Source organism: Heteronotia binoei, chromosome 3, assembly GCF_032191835.1.
Source record: "Heteronotia binoei isolate CCM8104 ecotype False Entrance Well chromosome 3, APGP_CSIRO_Hbin_v1, whole genome shotgun sequence".
NCBI classification, from domain to species: domain Eukaryota; kingdom Metazoa; phylum Chordata; class Lepidosauria; order Squamata; family Gekkonidae; genus Heteronotia; species Heteronotia binoei.
The window spans coordinates 46,700,164-46,722,085 of NC_083225.1; the positions used below are offsets into that span (position 1 = coordinate 46,700,164).

General features: G+C 44.6%; 1 protein-coding gene across 6 annotated transcripts in view; it reads left to right on the top strand.

The window, feature by feature from the left end:
- Positions 1-21,922, top strand: part of ARHGEF7 (Rho guanine nucleotide exchange factor 7) — a 143,743-nt gene that overhangs the window by 15,189 nt on the left and 106,632 nt on the right. The gene's annotated exons all lie outside the window — the stretch shown is intronic.

Genomic DNA, 21,922 nt, shown 5'->3' on the forward strand with positions numbered 1-21,922 from the left:
GGAAATGTGGACTTTTTAAAAACTGAAAATATTGGGGCTGAATGTTCATTTGAACCCCCCTCCCTTCTTTACCCTAGGCCAATGTCATATTTCCTATCAGCTGGAAAATAATTTTTATTTATTTATTTATTTTATTCGATTTATATCCTGCCCTACCCCACCGAGGTATATATTTAGTAATATATTTCTAAATTTAATACAGGAGAATGTTAAAAGTATAATGGTCTGAAAAAATGAAAAGAAAAAATAATAGTGCAATCTCTTACAAAATGCAACATTTATTCCGTAAATGTGATTTTCTATCCTACCCACCCAATTGTTTAATAGATCAGCGAACTAGTAAAAATCTACTAAATTTCTTTCCAATTACTCCTTTCTGCTATTGAAGCTGAAATTAGGCCTGCAGGCCTGGTGAAAAACATACTGTCCCTTTAATGGAGTTGGGCAGTTGAAACTTTTTCTGGCACGGAGATAAATAATATCACCTGGTATTTGCTGCAGATCACACTGGTATTAAAGGGATGGCTAGAGGGGTCTAGTTAAATAATGGCAGCCTAGGCTTGCCAACTTCCAGGTGGTGGCCTGGAGATCTCTTGCTATTACAACTGATCTCCAGGCAACAGTGATCAATTCACCTGGAGAAAATGGCTGCTGTGGAATCTGGATCTATGGCATAATACCCCGTTGAAATCCCCCTCTGCCCAAACTCTGCCCTCCACATCCTCTGCATCCACCAAATCACCAGATATTTCCCTACTTGGATCTGGCAACTCTACAGCAACCCCGTTCTCATACCAGGTTCTCCGCTAAGCTATCTGTCTGCCTGGGAGTATGGAGAAGAACAGGACCCAGAGTAAAGAATTAATACTGTATATATATATATTGCTTAAATTTGCATATTAAACCAATAAATAGCAACAACAGATCCTTCTGCTGAAGTTAGTGGCCCAGTAAATGGAACTTGAGGCAAACCCACAGTGAAAAATAAAATTATGCCTGGTCCAAGGATTACATTTTCAATGACTCACATTACTGTCCTTGAGGTAAATACAGGTACCAGTCGTTTCAAGCACTGAGACATACAGCTATTTGCCATTGTTGATATGATTCCATCCTGTTTATGGTACAATTGCCAACTCCAGCCTAGGAAATCCCTGGAGATTTTATGGCCCACTTTCAGGGCTGGATTAACAATTAGGCCAACTAGGCACTGCCTTATGGGCCCCCACACCTTTAGGGCCCCCGAGCCAGCTTCCCGCCCCCCCCCCCCCCCCCAATTTCCCCCCTGCAGCCCTCCCAGCTTGCATGCACAGCCGGTAATTGAGCTGCTGTTTGCCCGACTTGCCTGGTGTGGCTGCTGTTGATGTCCTTGCTAAGTTTGCCTCTCTGTGTCTCTCCCTTTTGGGGGCTTTTGAGAAAGTGCAAGGGGGCCCCGGGATTTCGACTGTCTAGAGGTCTCCACAGGGTTTATCTGGCACCTAGAATTTATGGTCTTCTACATTCTGAGCACCTAGAATTTATGGTCTTCTACAGAGACTGCCCTTGAAGCTGCTGTTTTCTCCAGGGGAATTGATCTCCAGACTACAGAATCAGTTTCCCTGGAGAAAGTAGCTGCCTTGGAGGGTAGACTCTATGGCATTATACCCTGCTGGAGTTGTGCTTCTCCATAAACTCTACCTTCCCCAGGATCTGTCCCCAAATCTCCAGGAATATTCCAACCTGGAGTTGACAACCCTAGCTGCCTGAGCACCATGTCTTTGATCTGGATCATATTCCTCAGTTTGCTTTTTAAACATAAATTACATTCTCTTGGATCTGGCTGCAAATTAGATCCGATTGCAGATCCTCAGGTTGGCTTCTTGTCTCTTCCAAACACATACCGTAGTATTCAGTAAGAATAATTACAGCTTAATCTTATCCTGTATCCTGCAGTGCACTTTGTGAAGGGTTTCACAAATAAATCCCTAGTGGTTACTGACCTGCAACTGGCTAAGCTGGAACCTATCTTTTATGGGATTTATTTTGAATTTTAAAACGACATATGGCTATTCTTACATGTTACAGGGTTTGTTTGTTTTTTAAGCAATGTTCAGGAATACTTGTCTGTGTTTTGACATCATCACATGTTTTGTTCCCCTGCCCTCCACTTAACTTTTGTAGCTGTGGTGGCATGGTGTCTGTTGCTGGGGTGTAGCGTGGAAAGGGGACAACAGATAAGTGTTTCTTTTTGCTATGGAAGGAGTGGGACAGAACTCTGCATGGGAATAGCATTTTTGGCAGTATTCCCATGGCAATTATAGTGTTCATTTTCACTCTTTTAAATTTTATGTCTACTTCCCCCCACCCCCCTCAAGTCTGCACTCTCCTTTTCTTCTTCTTTTTTTAAAAAAGCTTTGAATTGAAAAGAAAATGGAAATGATTTTATTTGAAAGACAGAATATAAATGTATGAATAAATACGCATGAAATTAAGTCTCACTGAATTTAATAGATCTTTTGAAAATGTATCATGAGAACAGTCTCTGAAAAGCACATTTCAGCTGTTGAACACTGCTGGATCTTTGCTAAAGGTCTTTCCTTGTAAGCTGCCTGAATGGAGACCACATGGAAATCATATGTTACTCTGAGAGCAGGATACCAGTAAAGTAAACAAACCTGTAGAGTCAGGTTTCTGTTCCGCACATGGCTGTGTTCAAAGACCATGCTGGGGTGCAAATTTCTGTTCTGAACTAGTCTGTTGGACTCTTAACAAAAATAGCCTCTCCCTGTAAGAAGCTGCCAGAATGACTTTGGCAGACTATTAGGAGGTTCCCCCTCCTTCCCCCCACCCTGCAGCTATAAAAGTTTTCTCCAGAGAGAACCTTTATGTGTGCAGAAAGCGAGTGTGTGCTCAGTGGGATGTTTCTCTTAGAGGCCTCTGAATTTAAGAATCTGACTAAGTGGGCTGTGGTTCAGAAAAAGCTTTTGCTGCAGTACATTTGTCAGTTTCTTGAGGTGTCGCAAGAAGACTCTTTGTAATTTTGGCTGGAGCACAAGCTACCCTTCTAGAATCTAAATTTAAGAAGAAAGTAGGAAGATCCTAAGAGTGAACCTCTCCCTGGAATGCCTGATCTCTTACTGATCCAAACTACACATTATGGGGAGGCACATATGTTAAAATGTCCCCCTTACCCCTTAGTGAGTCTTTCCCACAAAGTGGGAGTGACAGAAAGAAGCCATGGGCTCTGATTAGGGTTGCCAGGGCCCCTGGCCTCCGATGGGGTATGTGTAGGATAGGGTTGCCAGATCCAGGTTGGGAAACTCCTGGAGATTTGGGGATGGAGCCTGGGAAGGACAGGGACTTAAGTGGCATACAGTGCCATAGCCCCAAAGCATCCATTGTCTTCTGGAGACTCTGTAGTCTGGAGATGAGTTGTAGTTCCAGGGGATCCCCAGGTCCCACCTGGAGGCTGGCATCTGTACTATTTATGCTAGCGAGACTACCTTAAATGGGGGAACAGCCAGTAGGTGGCAGCCTGAGGACAGCAGTTTTGGTGCAGGGGGACATATTAGAGGGGGGTGGGATGATCGTTTAGATATGTGATCTTTGTCCGTAAAGGGTTTTAAATATCATAACTCAACACCTTGAGTTCCCTGTAAACTGTTAGTCAATGCAGATGTTTTAAGACAGGCGACATATGTCCTTGTCAGCTGTCCTCTGACAATATGTGGCTCTTGCATTCTGTTTCCAGGTTGTCTTCAAGGGCAACCCAGCATAGAATGCATTACAGTAATCCAGCCAGGAGGTCACAAAAGCATGGATCAGCTGAGTAAGAAAGTAATGAGTTGCTTAACTCAGTACAGCTGATAGATGGCACTCTTTAGCATGACACCAGTCGGCTTGTCAAGCAGAAATTTATTTATTTAAAACATTTTTATGCTGCCTATCAGGGTCTTCAAGGCAGTGAACATATAAAACACGCCAGCAATTCAATAAAATTAAAAATTTAAAAGAATTCAATTAAAACCACATAAGCAAACAATGTTAGAAGGAGGACCAGTAACCACTATTGGAACTGTGCCAGATGAAACAAAAACATTTCACTTTCTGGTGAAAGACACCGATAGAGAGAGGCAGCGAAATCTCTCTGGGGAGGGAGTTCCAAAGTTTTGGTGCCATGACCGAGAAGCCACTTTCTCAGGTTGCACCCGGAATGTACAGGTAGGTTTGTATGGGAGGAGGTAGGCCTTAAGGTACCTTGGTCCCAGACAATATACAAAGCTTTACAGGTCAATACCAGCACTTTGCATTGAGCTCAGAATCAAATTGAAAGCTGATATAGATGGATGGAAGAAGACTAGAGTAATATGGTCCCTACAACCTACTCCAGTCAAGACTGTCGCCACAGCATTGCGTAGCAGCTGTAGCTTCCAGACAGTCTGCAAGGCAGCCCCATGTAGAGAACACTGCAATAATCTAATCTAGATGCTAGCAGGGCATACACCATAAGGACAGGGTGGGTTTTTTTGCCCAGGAAGAGCTGCAGCTGGCTCACCAGCTGAAACTGGTGAAAGGCATGCTGGCCACTGATGTCATCTGAGTCCAGGAACACCACCACGCTGTGAACCTGCTCCTTTAGGGGGAGTGCAACCCCATCAAGAACAGGGGACAACTCATTTCCTTTGGCAGAACCTTTTCCACCAGCAGCATCTCTGTTTTTGTCAGAATTAAGTTTCAGCCTCCCTGGAATCTGTTGGTAGGGAAAGATAGAACTGTGTCATTTGCATATTGTGGCAACTCAGCCCAAATCTCCAGATGACCTCTCCCAGCAGCTTTACATCAATTTTGAAAAGCATGAGGATAAGATGAAACCCTGGGGAACCGAAGGCCAAGAGGCAGAACAGAAGTCCTCCAGCACCATACTCTGAAACCTGCTCTGGAGTTAGGATTGGAACCTCCACAGAATAGTGCTCACCAGTCCCAAAAGGCAATCCTGGAGGATGCTATGATCAATGGTATCAAAAAGCATCAAGAGGACCCAGGGAATTAACAGGGTCTCACTCCTCCCGCTAGAAGTGAACCCAATCCCTCTACAACATTGTCCTTTCCTTTTCTGTTTTGTCTGGATCCAGATTCAGGTTGTTCTGCCTTAGTCATCTGAGCACAACCTCCAAGTACTAATTCAAAGCCAGGAGATGGACATACCTGGGCTTAGATGATGAAATACAGAGCATAACGATGAGACCCAACTCTGAAGCTCTGGACAGTCTCATTTAATTATTGAGGGACATGGGGCAGATGGTAGAATTCTGTGGCATGCCACAGGACAACTTGCACCCTATTAATTTTGTTCCTTCAGCGCACACTTTTTGCTGGGACGGCAGGAAAACACACATCTTTCAAGTTTGGACTTCACAACATAATTTTATGAACATATTCCCATGTTACTCTGTCTTCCTTTTTCCAGGCATGAGACAAATAATCACAGCTAGAGCTTGTTAACACAATTGAGGCTTAAAACATTTTATCAACAATTTACACTGTGGTGACAAATTCTGTTTGCCAGGTACAAGGAATTTCAGTGTATTTTAGGAGCAGGAATATTATTGGAGCAGGTTGAAATTGATTCCAGTGAAGACAGAGGTCCTTTGCCTGAGACGTGGCGGTCTGGAAGGGGAAATCCCCCTACCAGCCTTTGACGGTGCACCATTGAAAACGGTGCACAAGGTCAAGAGCTTGGGGATGCTGCTGGAGCCTGCCTTGTCAATAGAGGCCCAGATAGCAGCCACTGCTAAATCCGCTTTTTTTCATCTTAGGTGGGTGAGGCAGTTGGCCCCCTTCCTGGAGCGTGACGACATGGCAACAGTGATCCATGCGACGGTCACCTCGAGGTTGGACTACTGTAATGCCCTCTACATGGGGCTGCCCCTGTGCCGAACCTGGAAACTGCAGCTACTACAGAACGCGGCGACCAGGTTGTTGTTGGGGCTCCCTAGGTGGGAGCACATACAGCTGAGGCTGCGGGAACTGCACTGGCCGCCAATGGTGCACTGGATTCGTTACAAGGTGCTGGTTATCGCCTTTAAAGCCCTATATGGCCGAGGACCTGCCTACCTTAGGGACTGTCTCTCCCCATATGTTCCCCAGAGGGTACTGTGATCTGGTTCTCAAAATCTTTTGGTAGTCCCCAGGCCAAGGGAGGCCAAACTGAAAGTCACCAGGGAAAGGGCCTTCTCAATTATAGCTCCCCACTGGTGGAACCAACTACTGGATGAGGTGCGGACCTTGCGGAGCCTTACTCAGTTCCACAAGGCCTGCAAGACCACCTTCTTCCAGCTGGCTTTTGTCTAATATGGAAGTTACTGTAGAAGAAATACCGTTGCCAAGGAAAAACTAAGATGGGTAACACTGAGATTTTAGCACCAATGTTAACGGATGGTTTTTAATTAGACGATTTTAATGTAGGATATATATTGGATCTGTAATATGTTTTGTAATCACTTTGTTTTAACTGTTGTAATGTAGCACATTATATTATGCCATGTGAGCCGCCCTGAGCCTGCTTCGGCGGGGAGGGCAGGATACAAATTAAAGATTATTATTATTCCTTTGCTGTGATTTCCCTTTATTTCTATATAATCTGACTATTAGGATATTAATACATTATTTTTGAGCATAGATCTTGTGCTTTGCAAGCCAAAATGTAGCACAGGAAAGCTTTTTTCCACACTGCATCTGCATGTCTGGAAAATTTCAGATGTTTGCTTGCCATGCAATATAGCAGTTAGCAATAGCTTTTTTATGCCATGAGAAAAGCAGTTTTTAAAAATAAATAAATAAATGAAATATTTATTTTTTTTAATAAATAAAAATTAAAAATATTTTTAATAAATGAAAACCTTACTTGTTATTGTTTGCATGAAATAAATATGTAAAAAGTTCTTATAGATTTTGCACTGAGGATTATGTGAGAAGTCTCTGATCAGATCTCCTGGTGCTTTCTGTAATGTTAACAAATGGCTACAGAGACCCTAATTTAGACTGGGGGCATGGTAGGGAGATCCCCGCCCCCCCCCCCCAAACCAATTAACATCCATACTGAGCTGCTACTAGCTCCAGTAGGCAGATACTATACTGGTATCTTTTCCCATGCAGGGAACTAGCAGCTTGAGTGGGTGTAGATTTATTTATGATTTGATAGTTGTCCCATCCATTTTCTAAGGGTTCAGGGTAGTGCACATAGCCCGTCACAGCAATCCTTTGTGATAGATTAGGCTGAAAAAGTGATTGGCCCAAGATCAGTGAGTTTCAAAGTAAAGTGGATATTTGAATACTAGTCTGACCAATAATTGTCCAGCCCTTCTAACCACTACACTAGGGGTGCCGAGCAATACTCCCTCTAAGCTGTGGAGTCTTCTGAGCAAAAATTCTACTTCATGAACTACTGGCATTAAAGTTGTGAGTTGCTGCATAAATTAGTTTTCGCTGGAGGCTAAAAAACTGTGAGCTAGCTCACACTAACTCAGCTTAGAAGGAACACTGGTGCCTAGCTAGGTGTCATGCCCTGGGCTCAAGCCTACCTTGAGTTGCTAGTTGGCCTACATCTCCCAGGTTCCCTTCTGTCTTTCTGACTGGGTGACAGAGATTTAGGAGGGAAAACTTGCCCAGTAAAGATCAGAAGGGTGGGGTGTGGGAGGAAAGAATAAATAGGCTTTGCTAGTGAGGGAGAGTGTTCTCTGTAGAGAGGCTGCAGTCTGGAGAGAAGGCAGTTTGTGAGTTCTCTCACCCAAGAAGGCGAGTCTGTTTGGTATTAGAAGCGAACATCTAGTTAGATATGCCAAGGCTTTTATTTCTTTATACCAACCTTTACTATTTTCTATATTCACTGTGCACTAAATGTTTTACTACTCACTTTTTCTAGAGCACTTATAATAAATTTCTTGTTGTTAAATTGCCTGGGTCTTCATGTCTGTTTGGTCATATTTAAAAGGTATTTACTAAGAGGGAAGATACAGGGGTTGGGGGTGCTCTGGGCCCTCCCATACCGACACTTACCAGAGTGGTGGTAGCCAGTAGAAGCCCCTTCCTGGTCTCCTCCTGTGTGACACTAGGGACTCCTATTGTGGTGCTCATGGCTGGCACCCCCAACACCTTTTCTGGTGCCCCGTCAAATGTTTTTAGGAAGTGGGTGGGACCAGGTATGACTTTTACCCAGCAAGGCTTCTGACTGACAGCTAAAGATCTGACTGGCTGCGTGGATTTTTTAAAATGTTGCACTGGCAGCAGCTTCTATCACAGTACAATGATCTGCACTGCATTACTGAAGTTAAGCTGTGGCAATAATTTTGTGGCTGGCTCTGCCTCCTGCGACAGTCATTTTGTGGCAGCCATTTTGTTACTGCACCACCATGCCATGTCAGAATTCCAAACATGCCCACATATATATATAATCCGACTATTAGGATATTAATACATTATTTTTGAGCATAGATCTTGTGCTTTGCAAACCAAAATGTAGCACAGGAAAGCTTTTTTCCCACACTGCCATGTCAGAATTCCAAACATGCCCACATTTCTATATAATTCAAAAGGTTCAAAAAGATTGGAGACCCCTGTTGCTATACTAACCTGAGTCTGAAACTATTTATGTAATCTGTTTTTATAAGCAGCACTCTGAGCTTTTTGTGAGTGTGGATGAGGAAAGGCAGTATGGAAACATTTTTTAATTAACTGATTGATTAATATTGAGAGTGGCTCCGGTGCTGTAAGAGTGCCCCTAATTCTCTCTACAGCTCTCTTTTAACGTTAAAGTAAATGGTTGCAGTATTGATCATGGATCTCTCATGTTGTATCATAGAAACAGAGGTGAATTTAGGGGTTACATCGGAACAGCAATTAGTTTTGTTTTCGTTTTCTCAGGGGAAGCATGAAAAAATTGTTCTTACCATAGGAAGAAACATTAAGTGTACTAATATATATTCATCAGCATCTGACTGTACAGGTTTCATTGGATTGTACCATTTTGAGCTGCAGCAGGGAAATAATGTGTTTGAAGGCTTGTCCATTATACTATCCAATCATTTTTTTAAAAGTAGCACACAGAGTGGTTTGAAAGTCCTCCTTTCTTCAAGTAATATTTTTATTAACAGAGAAGAATTCAACACGCATATGCAGTTTAACAGTTTAACACATGCACATACACACACACATGGAGAACATAGTACAGCCCAAGAAAAGCTTTATGACTTGACTTTACTGGATATATAAACTGGCCTTGAGTGTGCTCTCGCCTTTTTAGTTACACCATTGTTAAGATGGAATATGATATTTTTGTTGTTACGAGTGATAAAAGTGTGTTGGAATCTGAAGCAGAGAAGCAATTGTGGAGGGGGAAGGGATCAGAGGAAGAAACAGTATTTTGTTGGGTAAATTATTAAGTAATGAGCCCTTCTTGGATGCACACCTTAAAATGGTGAGGGGATTTGTTTGTGTCAGAAAAGCTGAGAGCAATGCTGTAAGGGGTCTAACCTCCTAGCAGAGTCACACAGGGCAGAATAGTCACAGCTGAGACACCAGACTAGTGTTGCCAGGTCCCTCGTCGCTCCAGAGGGGGGGATTTGGGAGTCATTGGGGGGGACGGACATTGCACAATGCACTGATGTCATCCAGAAGTAATGTCATTTCATTGGTGATGCCAGGGGCAATGCTCTGGCTTTTGGTAAACTCTACGTTAAATTTGCTCTCAAACCAGAGAGCATCCTTACACAAGGTACCCGATGTAATAGTGTCATTTCCAGGTGATGTCATTGTGTTGGGGGATGTTGCACAGCGATGCTTCTGTTAGGAGCAGGGTGTCCCCTACTGGCCAGCTGGTCCATGGCAGGGAGAAGCCTTTGAAATCGAGGATCTCCTGCTTGGATTTAGGGACTGGCAACCCCACACCAGACTAAGATGAATCCAACTCCTTCAGGGATCAATGGCCACAGTGGCAGAAGAGAACAGACAGTTCCAATGGTGATGGGGGTGGAAAAATTCTCAAGGGGATAGCTACTGGACAGCAGCAGTAGTGGATGGTGACATCGGTGGAGGATCTTTCATAAACAATGACAGTGACGCTACCGCTGAGCTAACCCTGGTTAATATTGAGCAGAAGAAGGCAAGGAACAATTCTTATCTCAAAAACCATATGAGAAAAGAGCAAACAGAAATGGAAAAAGTTCTGCTTGGAGACAATGAAAAATTAATTTCAAAATTATATAAATTACTTTTAAAATGGTCTAAGGAAGATGAAGTAGTGAAATCTCAAATTATTAAGTGGGCAATTAATGTAAATAAAGAAATACAGATGGACACATGGGAATATTTGTGGAAGAACTCTATGAAGCTTTCGACGTGTCATAGTATTAAAGAGAACTGTTTTAAAATGATGTATAGATGGTATATGACTCCTAAGAAATTGGCAAAGATGAATAATAAGATGCCAGACAGATGTTGGAAATGTAAAAAACATGAAGGTTCTTTCTGCCATATGTGGTGGACTTGTGAAAGAGCAAAAAAGTATTGGCAGATCATTCAACAAGAAATTTCTAGGATCTTGGGATATGAATTTAAGAAAGTTGCAGAGACTTTTCTGTTGGGATTACAAATGGAAAATTTACCAAAAAAAGATAGAACTATAATTTGGTACTTGCTTTCAGCTGCTAGGACATTATATGCACAGTTGTGGAAGCAAAAAACAAACAAACCAGAGAAATGGGATTGGATTGTAAAAGTTATGAGATGGAGTGAAATGGACAAATTAACAAGAATTTTAAGAGACTATGATTTAGAAGTTTTTAAGATGGAGTGGGAAAAGTTCAGAAGATATGTAGAAAAAGAGTGGAAAATAAAAGGACATTGGACAATTTTTGATAATGATTAAGTCTTAGAAAAAAGAAGAATATTAATTTTTGTTTTTATTAGTTAAGGGTACCTTTAAACATTAGTACTTTAAGTAAATAACACCGGCGGGGGTCAAGTAACGGGGGGATGGGTGGGTAGAAAGTAATATATGGTATAGATAAAAGACGTTATTAATGATGCATGAAATATAATTTGTTACCATATGTTACCAAATAAAATTGTTTTAACCCAAAAACCATATGATGAGACAATCCAAAATGAAAAATGATATAGAGCTGGAAGATGGAACCTCCAGGTCACTCAATCAGCCACCGGGGTGGAGATGAAGTCAAGTACGACTATTGCTGCTCTTAATGACACAACTGGACTAAAGCTGAAAGAAAAGAAAAGCCTTGATGAACACTGATGAAACTCTTAAAATTGTTAAAATAGATGAGAAGCAGATGTAAAAGATGACAAAAAGAGAATCAGAAATGGGCAGCCCAATCCAGACATACGTGGCAGCCGGCCACTCGGGTGTGAGCAGATCTAAGGCGTTGCTCGTTGGTTTCCAAAGGAGTTTGGGGCACCAGAGCGCGGTGCAGCCAAGCCCCAGCCGCTGCCTGTAGATGTGTTAAATATGCTGGAGCATGGGCTCCCAGAGCAGCTTGAGGGTGGGGACAGGAGGGGGTGCTGCCACAGGGACGCCAAGGATTTGCTGGTGGCGGCCGGGGAGCTGGCTCACATCACACTTGGCAGCAGAGAGTGCTGTTAGTGTCCCTCCTGTGGGCTGCATGGCCAGATGGCGTCCCCCATGCCGTGGGGGCCCCCTGCCAAGACACAAGAGGCCACTCGCTGCAGGCACCCATGAACCAAAGGTGCTGGCAATGGTCACGAGAGTGGCTTGTGCTAGTGCCCGCCTGCTGAGAATTTGACACCCATGAGGGGCGTGAGACAGCTTCGAAGTGGCTGTGTGCAGGACCTGCCTTCCCCCCACCCCCAGATCCCCCTTGAATAAGGACTCAATGCAATGGCTTCCCGGACATTGTCCCAGATGTTGTCCCCGATGGTGCCTGCATGCAGCATCTCCCTGCCCGCCTCACCGCGGGGGCCTCGCCTCAGGAGCGGCAGGAGCAGCCCCTCCGCGAGCCACCAGGGACTGGTCAATATTGGCGAGCAGCCACTCCACCCTTGCGCCCCACTGCCTCGCCATGGCCAGGAGACTGGACAGGTGGCCAGTGGTGTGGACACAGTCCCCTTCATCCCTGTCATCCAGCATTGGGCCATGGCCTCCCGCCATTCCCGGTGCCCCTCCAGCCAGTCCTGCTCTATGGCTGCCCACATGGAGGACAGGGTTGTGGGGATTCTTTGAGCTGGCCATGGTCCCTGAGCTCTGGGTCCCGGTTCCCGGCTATCTGAACAGCCTTTCGCATCACTGCCACCTGCTGGATCCCCCAGCGGCTCCCCCTGGTTCGGGTCCGGGTCCAGGGGGGGAAGATGGGGGCCGCCCCACACATGAGTCTGCCGTGCCCGCATTCCTGGACCCCAGGGCATGGGGAGAGGATGTGGGCAGATCCAGGGTCCACAGCATGAGGGAGGCAGCTAGGATCGAACGTCTGCGTGAGGATGCCCTCCGTAGGTTCTCCACCACGTCGGCCGCCAGTGTCACAGTGTGTGTCTGAGCACTTTGCGTCTTGAGGATGCCACCTGCCTGGACTGCTTTCGCCTGGACCATGCTGCCATCCAGGACCTGTGTGAGCAGCTCGGGCCGAGCCTCTGCAGCCAGATGACCGGCCCCTTCTCCATCCTGCAGCGGGTCCTCATCTCCCTGCGCTTCCTGGTGACCGGCTCCTTCCAGGGTGTGGTGGCCGAGGTCCTGAAGGTCTTCCAGTCGTTGGCCAGACGCTGCCTCCACTCCTTCCTAGACGCCATGCTTCAGTGCCTCCAGCAGCATGTGCGGTTCCCAACAGGCGAGGAGGAGTTCCGGACTGCCAGAGTTGGTTTTGCGGCGGTTGCAGGGTTCCTCAATGTCGTGGGGGCTGTGGACTGCACGCATGTTGCTCTGGTGGCCCTGCGGGTGTACTGGAACAGGCACCACTTCTACAGCCTCAACTTGCAGGCATCTTGCGACCACCGGGGAATCTTCACAGATCTCCCAGGGAGTGTACACAACGCCCAGATCTTCATGTCCTCAGGCCTCAATCGCCTCCTGGCAGCCTGGCTGGATGGGCAACGGTGGTTGCTAGGTAAAGCCACCAGGTGGCGGGGTGGGGCGCCCCTCCCATCCCCTGTCCTCACCTTCCTGTCCTCCACAGATGACCGAGGGTACCTGTTGCTGCCCTATCTGCTGATGCAGTACCAGGAGGATGCTCCCGAGGATGGGCAGCATACAACCAGGCGCACAGGACTACTCGAATGGTCATTGAGCATGCCTTTGGGCAACTGAAGATGAGGTTTCGCTGACTGCACCACACAGGTGGCCAATGCAGCATGCAGCCGCTGCTTGTGGCTAAGCTGGTTGCTGTGTGCATCATGCTATACAACATCACCACCTGCCAATGCTTGCTGACCGCTCAGGACCTTCCCCTCCCAGACCCCTGGTTGCCGATGGGGGAGAATGAGGAGGGGGGCATGGGCCGCCACGCAGCAGAACTTTGGGGGGCACTTGCGTCGGGATTGTGTGCGAGCTCACATATGGGCCAGTTGGCACGCGGGCAGGACACCCAGGGACGAGAGCATGCCGTGAGTGCAGCTGCTCACACACCCGGGGCCACCAGTGGGACACTGCGCGCTCCCATATATGATGATGCCTCTTGAGCACTTCAGTCTATTATTAAACCAGTAGTGTTGGGACCACTCTCGGGATCCCTTCAAAAATTCATGCACTTGTTGGAAAAGACATAAGGAAAAAGACAAAATGGCAGGCAGAGCTGAAGTCCTGGGGGGAGACATAAAAAAGAAAGACAAGGTAGAAAAACATAGGGAAGGGACCTGGGAACCCCTGTGCAATGCCAGGCGTGCCTCAGCAGGGTTCCCGCATGCCGTGGCCATGGAACTGTCAGGCAGGGCACCATGGTAGGCATTCTGTGAGGTGTGAATGGCCACAGACTCAATGCCCAGATGAAGCCGCACCTCAGCAAACAGCAGCCAACGGGGACGATAGCTGCTAGTCACACCTCCCCACCTGCTCCCTCGGCTGAGCAGGCGCACCTTCAAGTCCATAGGTTTATTTCATTTGCATATCCAGAAGCCTCTGTGGCAGCCCTTGCTGCCGCCTGCTTGTGGCCCCTGTGTGATTCCACAGAGGCTGCTCCGAAGGGGGCTGGGAGGAACCGATCATGCCGACAGTCTCAGCCAGGACCAACCCCACCCCCGGCATGTAGCAGCTGTAAGCCGCCTCAGAACACAGCGGAGGCAGCTTGGCTTAGCGAGCTACTCCCCCGCCTCATTATGCTGGGCCTGTGGCTTTGAGACCGCCCTGTGGCAGGACTACTCACATGCACAGTGTTCTCGCACTGAAAGCTCTCTGGGAGCCAACCAGCAGTGGCCACGTCGAAGTGCCTGCCTGCGCCTCTGCTGTGCCCCAAGTGTGGTGTGGTGCCATTAGCTGGTGGTGGTGGCATGCTGCGGCAGCAGGAGAGTGGTTCATGCCCCATTTTCGCTGGCACAGAAAAGGATACACCATTGTAGGTCTCCATACTGCCGGCATAGCAGTAAGTCCACTTCCACAGAGCTTTCAGCCCCCCCCCCCCCCCCCGGATTGTGCTGTTAAATGCAGCTTTCCAGTAACTCACATGTAGAGGCAGAGAGAACTATTACAATAACCAATATAAAGAAACAGATGAGAACAACAACAAAAAAAGGAAGAACAAGAGATCTGTTCCACAGGATCCAAGAAATCAAGGGGAAATTAAATCATGGTTAGGCATGCTGTAAGGTCAACATGAAAATATATTAACTGAATAGGACAAAATTTTAGAAAAGATGGGAACAATACACTGAAGAACTATACAAAAGAGACTAAAGAATGACAGATTGTTCCAAAAAGAATGTTTTGAAGCTACAATTTTAGAAAGTGAAGTGAGAGCTGCACTGAAAGAAATTGGGAGAAACATGGAGTAGATGGGATACCAACAGAGCTATTCCAAGCCACAGAAACGGAGTCCATCAAAATCTTAACAAGATTGTGCCAACAAATATGGAAAACAAAATAGTGACCCACAGACTGGTAACACTTATTAAAATCCCAGGTCTGAAAAAGGGGGACATCAAAGACTGCAGCAACAATCAGACCATCACAGTAATTCTCATGCAAGGTAAGGTGTGCTCAAAATCTTACAGCAAAGACTATAACCGTATATGGAACGTGAAATACCAGCTTTTAAAGGAAAAGGAAGAGGCATTAGAGATCATATTGCAAATTAGCATTGCTTACTGGAGCATTCGAGAGAACTTCAGAAGAAAATCAGCTTGTGTTTAATAGATCAAAGTTTTGACTATGTGGATCATGAAAAGCTATGGTTGACTACTGTACTGGGTGTGCCACAGCATCTGATTATTCTGATGTGCAACTGGACATGTGACATTTTTGAAAATTTTGAATCCGGGGGGGGGGGGGGGGACACTTTACCCACATATTCCCCGCAGAAAAAAAGGGAATTTTTGGAAAATTGAAAAAAAATGCAATATTAGTCCTCTACAGATTGAAAGTCACTTTCATTGCTGTGGTTCTCATTTTTTAGTTTCTTCAGGACACTTCTGACTTGCAAGAATGTGTTTTGTCATCCTAGTAGCATTTGGAAAAGCATATTTCATTTGATAGTATTTGCAAATTGCATTTTTTCCGCAGTAGAACTTGCATTGTGGAAATGTTTCCAGATGCTAGATGTTGATCCCACCCAAGGGTGGCCAAACTGCAACTCAGGAGCCACATGCAGCTTTTTCACATATATTGTGTGGCTTCTGGAGGTCAAGGAGGAACTTAATGCAGGCTTACTCTCAAGTCCGCTTTCTTAGCATCGGGATCTCAGTCAGCCTTTGAGCACTGATTCATACTTAGGTGAATATTTCCACCATGTGTGAAGTGGGGAAGGAGGGGGAAATAGGCTACCCCCGCTGTAGGCTGATCCTGCATTGAGCAGGGGGTTGGACTGGATGTCAAGCTGAGCAGCGCTCGCTGTGCTACAAACCAGCATGATAGGGCCACACAGTTCAGTGATGCAAACATTGGGCATTATTACATCACCCACTGCATCATCCATAAAGCTGGAAGTCAAGCTGAGCATGCTGTGCTACAAACCAGCATGATAGGGCCACACAGTTCAGTGATGCAAACATTGGGTATTATTAGATCACCCACTGCGTCATACAGCAAAACGAATGTCAAGCTCAGCAGCCCTCACTGTACTACAAGCCAACATAGTAGCACCACACAGTTCAGTGATGCAAGAAAAAAAAAAGGCATTATTAGATTATCAACTGTATCATCCAGGAAACTTGACTAGAAACCAACATGATAGGCCACAAAGTTCATTGATGCTAACAGTGGGCATTATTAGATCACCGACTGCATCATCCAGCAAACTGGATGTCAAGCTGATCATTCATCAGTCTGTGAAAAGCCAGCATGATAGGGCCACACCGTTCAGTGATGCAAACAATGGGCATTATTATGTCACCCACTGTAGAGCTCTTTCATACATACTGTGTGACTCCCAGAGGTCAAGAAGGAAATGCAGGCTTACTCTCAAGTAAGTATGCGTAGCACTGGGACCTCAGTCAGCCTCCTAGGTCTAACCCATATGTAGGCAAATATTTCTTCTGTGTGTGAAGTGGGAAAAGAGGGGGAAATGGGTAGGCTTGCAAGCTCTTCTCCTCTACTGCAGAGGTTGCTCAGATGCCTAGATTAGAGAAAGAAAGCACAAGAACTGAGGGAGTCAATGACGGAATTAAAAAGGGCCCCGCAGGCTTCCCCCTTAGTTTCATAGCTCTTGTAGGAGCTGTATTTACTAACCTTGGTGTCAAGGCAAAGAGAGATGCATAGTGAGGCAACGGTGATCAGTCATTTATGTGGTACATGTGTGTTTCTTTTTACCACTGATGCAAAAAAATAATTCCCTAACTTTTCTCTATGCTGGTCTTATGGAGACTGTTATTCCCAGCATTTTTTTAAAAAAGTCTTCTATGTATTTTATTTTTCTGTGCAAAGAAAGTATTAAGAGTTTTAAGAAATCTGTGTGTAATATTTGTTCATGTCTTGGAGCTCTCAAACATCTGCCATTTATTCTATGTGGCTCTTACGTTAAGTAAGTTTGGCCACCTCTGGTCTCACCATTTTACTGAATGGATGAGAACAAAAACCAATTTAGTGGCAACTGTCAGTTTGCAAGTAAACAATATGTTTGGGGTGTGTGCATCAAAGCAGAAAATTAACTGGAATTAAGTTATGGTTTAGATAAAGGTTATGAAAATAAACTAATGCAGTTAAAATATGGTTCAGTTTTCTGAATTCAGATAAATTTAAACTCTTACCATTGAATTAAATATAGTTTCAGCTCCTTTGGTTGCTCTGTAGTACTTTCAAGCTGATAGGATGAAACAGATCCACCAACTATACCATGATGAAGTCCACAAGCAAAAAAAGAAACAATTCTTTTTCTTTCTCTTGTGACAACTTCAGTGCCCTCTGCAGATAGAAATGCATCTTTCTCTTGCATTTGAGAATTGTATCCTCAGCATTTTCTCAGTATTTGAATTATATTTCAGCATTTGCTTATCCTAGGGTTGCCAGGTCCTTCCTGGCCAATGACAGGGGATGGGGAGGACTTACCAGGAGCAGCAAAGAGGCCCATCCAATGTGCAGCGATGTGGCTATGTCACTAACTACTTGGCCTGGAAGTGACATCATCGCTTTTGAAACATCAGGGCAACATTCTGGTATTTGGGTAAAACTTCTATGGTGAATTTGGCTTCTACCATAAAATCTTTGCCCAAACACTATAGGGTCACCCTGACAACCTGGATGTGATGACATCACTCCAGGTCATGCAGGTCGTGATGTAGGACATGCTGCTGCACATCGGATGGATTTCCCTCTTTTTGGGGTAAGTTTACTTCCCTGCTGGCCAGCTGATGAGGGGGGGGACAGCGAGGCCTGGCAGCAGAGATCCCTGCCTCCCCCAGGGGGGTCTGGCAACCCTAGCTTATCTTCAGTGTTCAGAAATTGCAATGATTTGATACTTTACATAGTCTTACATAAAAGTCTTAATGTTACATAGTTTTTAGAAATAATATGGGGGGTTAAATATATGAACACTTGTCATAATAAAAGAAAACATTCGATAACCCATTTTTTCAATTTTTCAAAGGAAAAAAAATAGCTTTGAGGAACACTCCCCCCCCAGTTTTTTTCTGGGCCTTTCCATCTCTATACTCTGGACAAGAGACCACTGCTAGGACAGACCATGGAGAAACAGAATGGTTTCCAGTTGGCAGAGGGGTCAACATGCATTTAATCTCCCTGTTTCTTCAATCTGTATAAGGAAAACTGGATTAGATTTAGATGATGTTAGAGTGAAAATTGGTGAAAGGAACACTTACAATTTGAGATATGCAGAAAACAATGAAACTTGAAACAACTATCCCCCCAAAAAAGTGAAAGCAGAAAGTGCCAAAGCAGCTGAACAAAGCAAAGATAAAAATAATGGATACTGGGGAATTACACAAATGTAAGCTTGACAATGAAGAAAATGAATTGTTCAAGATTTTCTATTCCTTTGCTCCATCATCAACCAAAAGGGAAACTGCACCCAAGAAATCAGAAGGAGATTGAAAGTGGGGAGTACAGCCCTGAAGGAGCTAGAAAGGATCCTGAAGTGTAACGATGTTTCACTGGTGACCAAGATCAAGCTAATTCATGCCATAGTATTCCCCATTACTTTATAAGGGTGTGAAAGTTGGAAAATGAAGAAAGCTGACAGGAAGAGAGTAGACTCCTTTGAAATGTGGTGTTGGAGGAGAGTTTTATGGATACTGTGGACCACCAAAAAGACAAATAAGTGAATTCTAAACCAAATCAAGCCTGAACTCTCCCTAGAAGCCAAAATAACTAAACTGAGGCTCTTGTACGTTTGTCACATTATGAGAAGACAAGAGTCACTCACTGGAAAAGGCAATAATGCTAGGAAAAGTTGAAGGCAGCAGGAAAAGAGGAACACCCAACATGACATGGGTCGACTTTGTCAAGGAAGCCATGGCCCTCAGTTTGCAAGACTTGAGAATGGCTATTAATGATATTTTGGAGGACATTAATTCATAGGGTCACCATAAATCAGAAGCGACTTGATGGCACTTAACACACACATAATTGAAATAGGTGGTGAAGCTCATCCAAGGATTGTTATGCAGCTGCACCTACTATTCAATGGACAAGGTGGGAAGGAGGAGGTAGAACTCTCAGAAAGGTTCAGGAGCTGTGCTCCTGTGAGCTCCTGCTGAATCCGAGGCCTGATCCAGAGGCAGAATTTTGCTATCCTAGCAATCATAGAGAAACTGTTGGATAGATCCTATGTGACAGTTGTTCAGGAGCTGTTTACCTTTGGGACAGAAGGCATAGCTTGCACATTTGTACACATATGGTGTTTTTCTCTGACAATAGCCACTGTGCACGGACTCCTGGAGAAATTTATGTGTGTTCCTGACAGGAATAATCTGTGCAGAACAGCTGTGTTTTATCTGTTCAGGGAATAATGGTGGACATTAGCTGCTTGTTTACAATGTTACAATTCTCTGAAAGCTGGTCCTGCAAACATTAGTGCATCAAATGAATTTTAACACCAGCTGTCCTGGTAGTTCTGGGACTAGGGAATTGGGTCTGTTCTTAGTGCCTAGAGCCATGCTGGACCTGAATGGGAGCTGTGTTTCACCAGTTAGCTGCCCTCTGCTATAGATCATTTTGGCATCTTTACGTTAGAGGAGTTCTGCTAGATTTTAAGCCTGAGTGAATGACTAAAGCTTCCATTGGGGAATATTGACAAGATTCTTGGTTTGGTAAAGGCCACTCCTTTTACCCTGGACCCTTGCCCATCCTGGCTGCTAAAATTATGTAAGGATGACATCAATGAACCCTTAGTGTGTATTACGCTCTTTCACACATGCTAAATAATGCAGTTTCAATCCATTTCAGTGACTGTGCAAGTGGATTTCATAATTTCATACAGTAAAATCCAGTAGAACAAATCCATTTGAAGAGTCCATAGAAAATGTGTTATATGTGTGTGAAAGTGCCCACTAACTCAGAGCATCTTCTCTTGACCACTCAAAGATGCTGTAATCCATCACCTGCTTAAAAAAAAGCATTCCTGCAGAAAAATGTGGCCAATTATTGCCCAGTCGCTGACTTGCCCTTTCTTGGCAAAGTGATTAAGAGAGGAGTAGTGGACCAACTCCAATCTTCTTAGATAACTCAACTGCTCTACAGCCTATTCAGTCTAGCTTCAGGCCAGAGATGGTGCTGCTGTAAAGTTGCCAACTCCAGGTTTGGAAACAACTAGAAATTGGAGAGTAGAGCTTGGGAGAGTGGGTTTAGAGAGGGGAAGGATCTTAGAAGGGAGCCATTTTCTCCAGGGGAACTGATTTCTGTACTCTAGGGATCACATATAATTCTGGGAGACGATCAGGTTTCACCTGGAGGTTGGCAACTCTAATAGAGTTACATTCTTTTTAAACAGATGAATAGGCAACCATGTTCTCAGCGCTTACTACTTGAAATCCCTTTTCAACTGGAAATGACAGCAGAGCCTGGGGTCTTCTGCATGCAAGGCAGGTATTCTATGGCCCCTTTAAAAATCTTTGGATAGTGGATAAAAGGGGCTGAAATGGCTTGACTTAAGGAGGCTGTTTCCATACTGTTGACTTGTTTGTAACTCTTTTGTTATCTGTATGCTAATTTGCTGCTATCCACAGGGTTTACCAATTGCATTAATCCAATTTTAGCTATACTTTTATTGCTCAGTTACTTATGCATCTTGTCTTTAATTAGCCCTTTCTGGCAACTAGCCCCTCCCCCACGCTCTATCTATATGTAATGCTTGAGGATGTCTGTTTCAATGTATCTGAAGAAGTGTGGCTGCACATGAAAGTTTATACCCAGAATTAAACATTGTTGGTATTTAACATGCCACTGGATTCAAACTTTGTTCTGTTGTTTCAGAGCAACACGGCTAGCTACCCATCTGAATCTGTTTCGTTCTGGTCATGTCTTTTATGTTTTAAGGATTGTTAGCCACTTTGAGCATATTTGGAATTGAGTGGTACAAATACATTAAATGCATAGTGTTGGTGGGGCCCCCTTGCTTTCAGATAGCCACAGAAATGCATTCAGGTGCATTTCCAGTGTATTCCAATGTCCATTTTTTTTTGTTCTTTTAAATATATTTTCCCCATGGATGGACATTTCAGCACTACTTATTTACTGTGGGCTTGTAGATATCTGAGATACGTTTTTCATCTTCTTCACCTACTCTGGAAGTGTATGAGAAAAAAATGTATATTAATGTACAGAAAATTGTGCTGGTTTGAGGACAAGTTTGCCAGCACACCTTCCACCAATCCAACATTATTTACAGAGAAACATTGATTTGTATTTTTTTTGCTATTCGCTATATGTTAAGCAGTTTCAAATTCAGTAGGTTCCACATAAGAAACCACATGGGGGGCACAGCCCTTGTATATATTGCTCTGAGACCCTTGAGTCTTATATCATCCCACACACATATTTTGTTCAGACTTACGTAGCTGGTTGTACTATTGGAAGTGGTCGTTGATCCATCAAATGCTTCCCCCTGTAGGGAGTTTGGCTTGGCTTTGTTTGACATCCAGTTATTTGTTGGAAAGTACTACTGCTAGGTCAGGTGTATGGTAAAATATGGTCTGAAAGACACAGGAACTGTTCTGGCACAGATGGCTCTGTTTTGGCCGTATGTGACGATAGGACGTTCTGGCGCCTCTCCCAGTTGTATGGATCTGCCAAGTCTGAGCAAGTACCATCTGTGGGAAAGGTGAG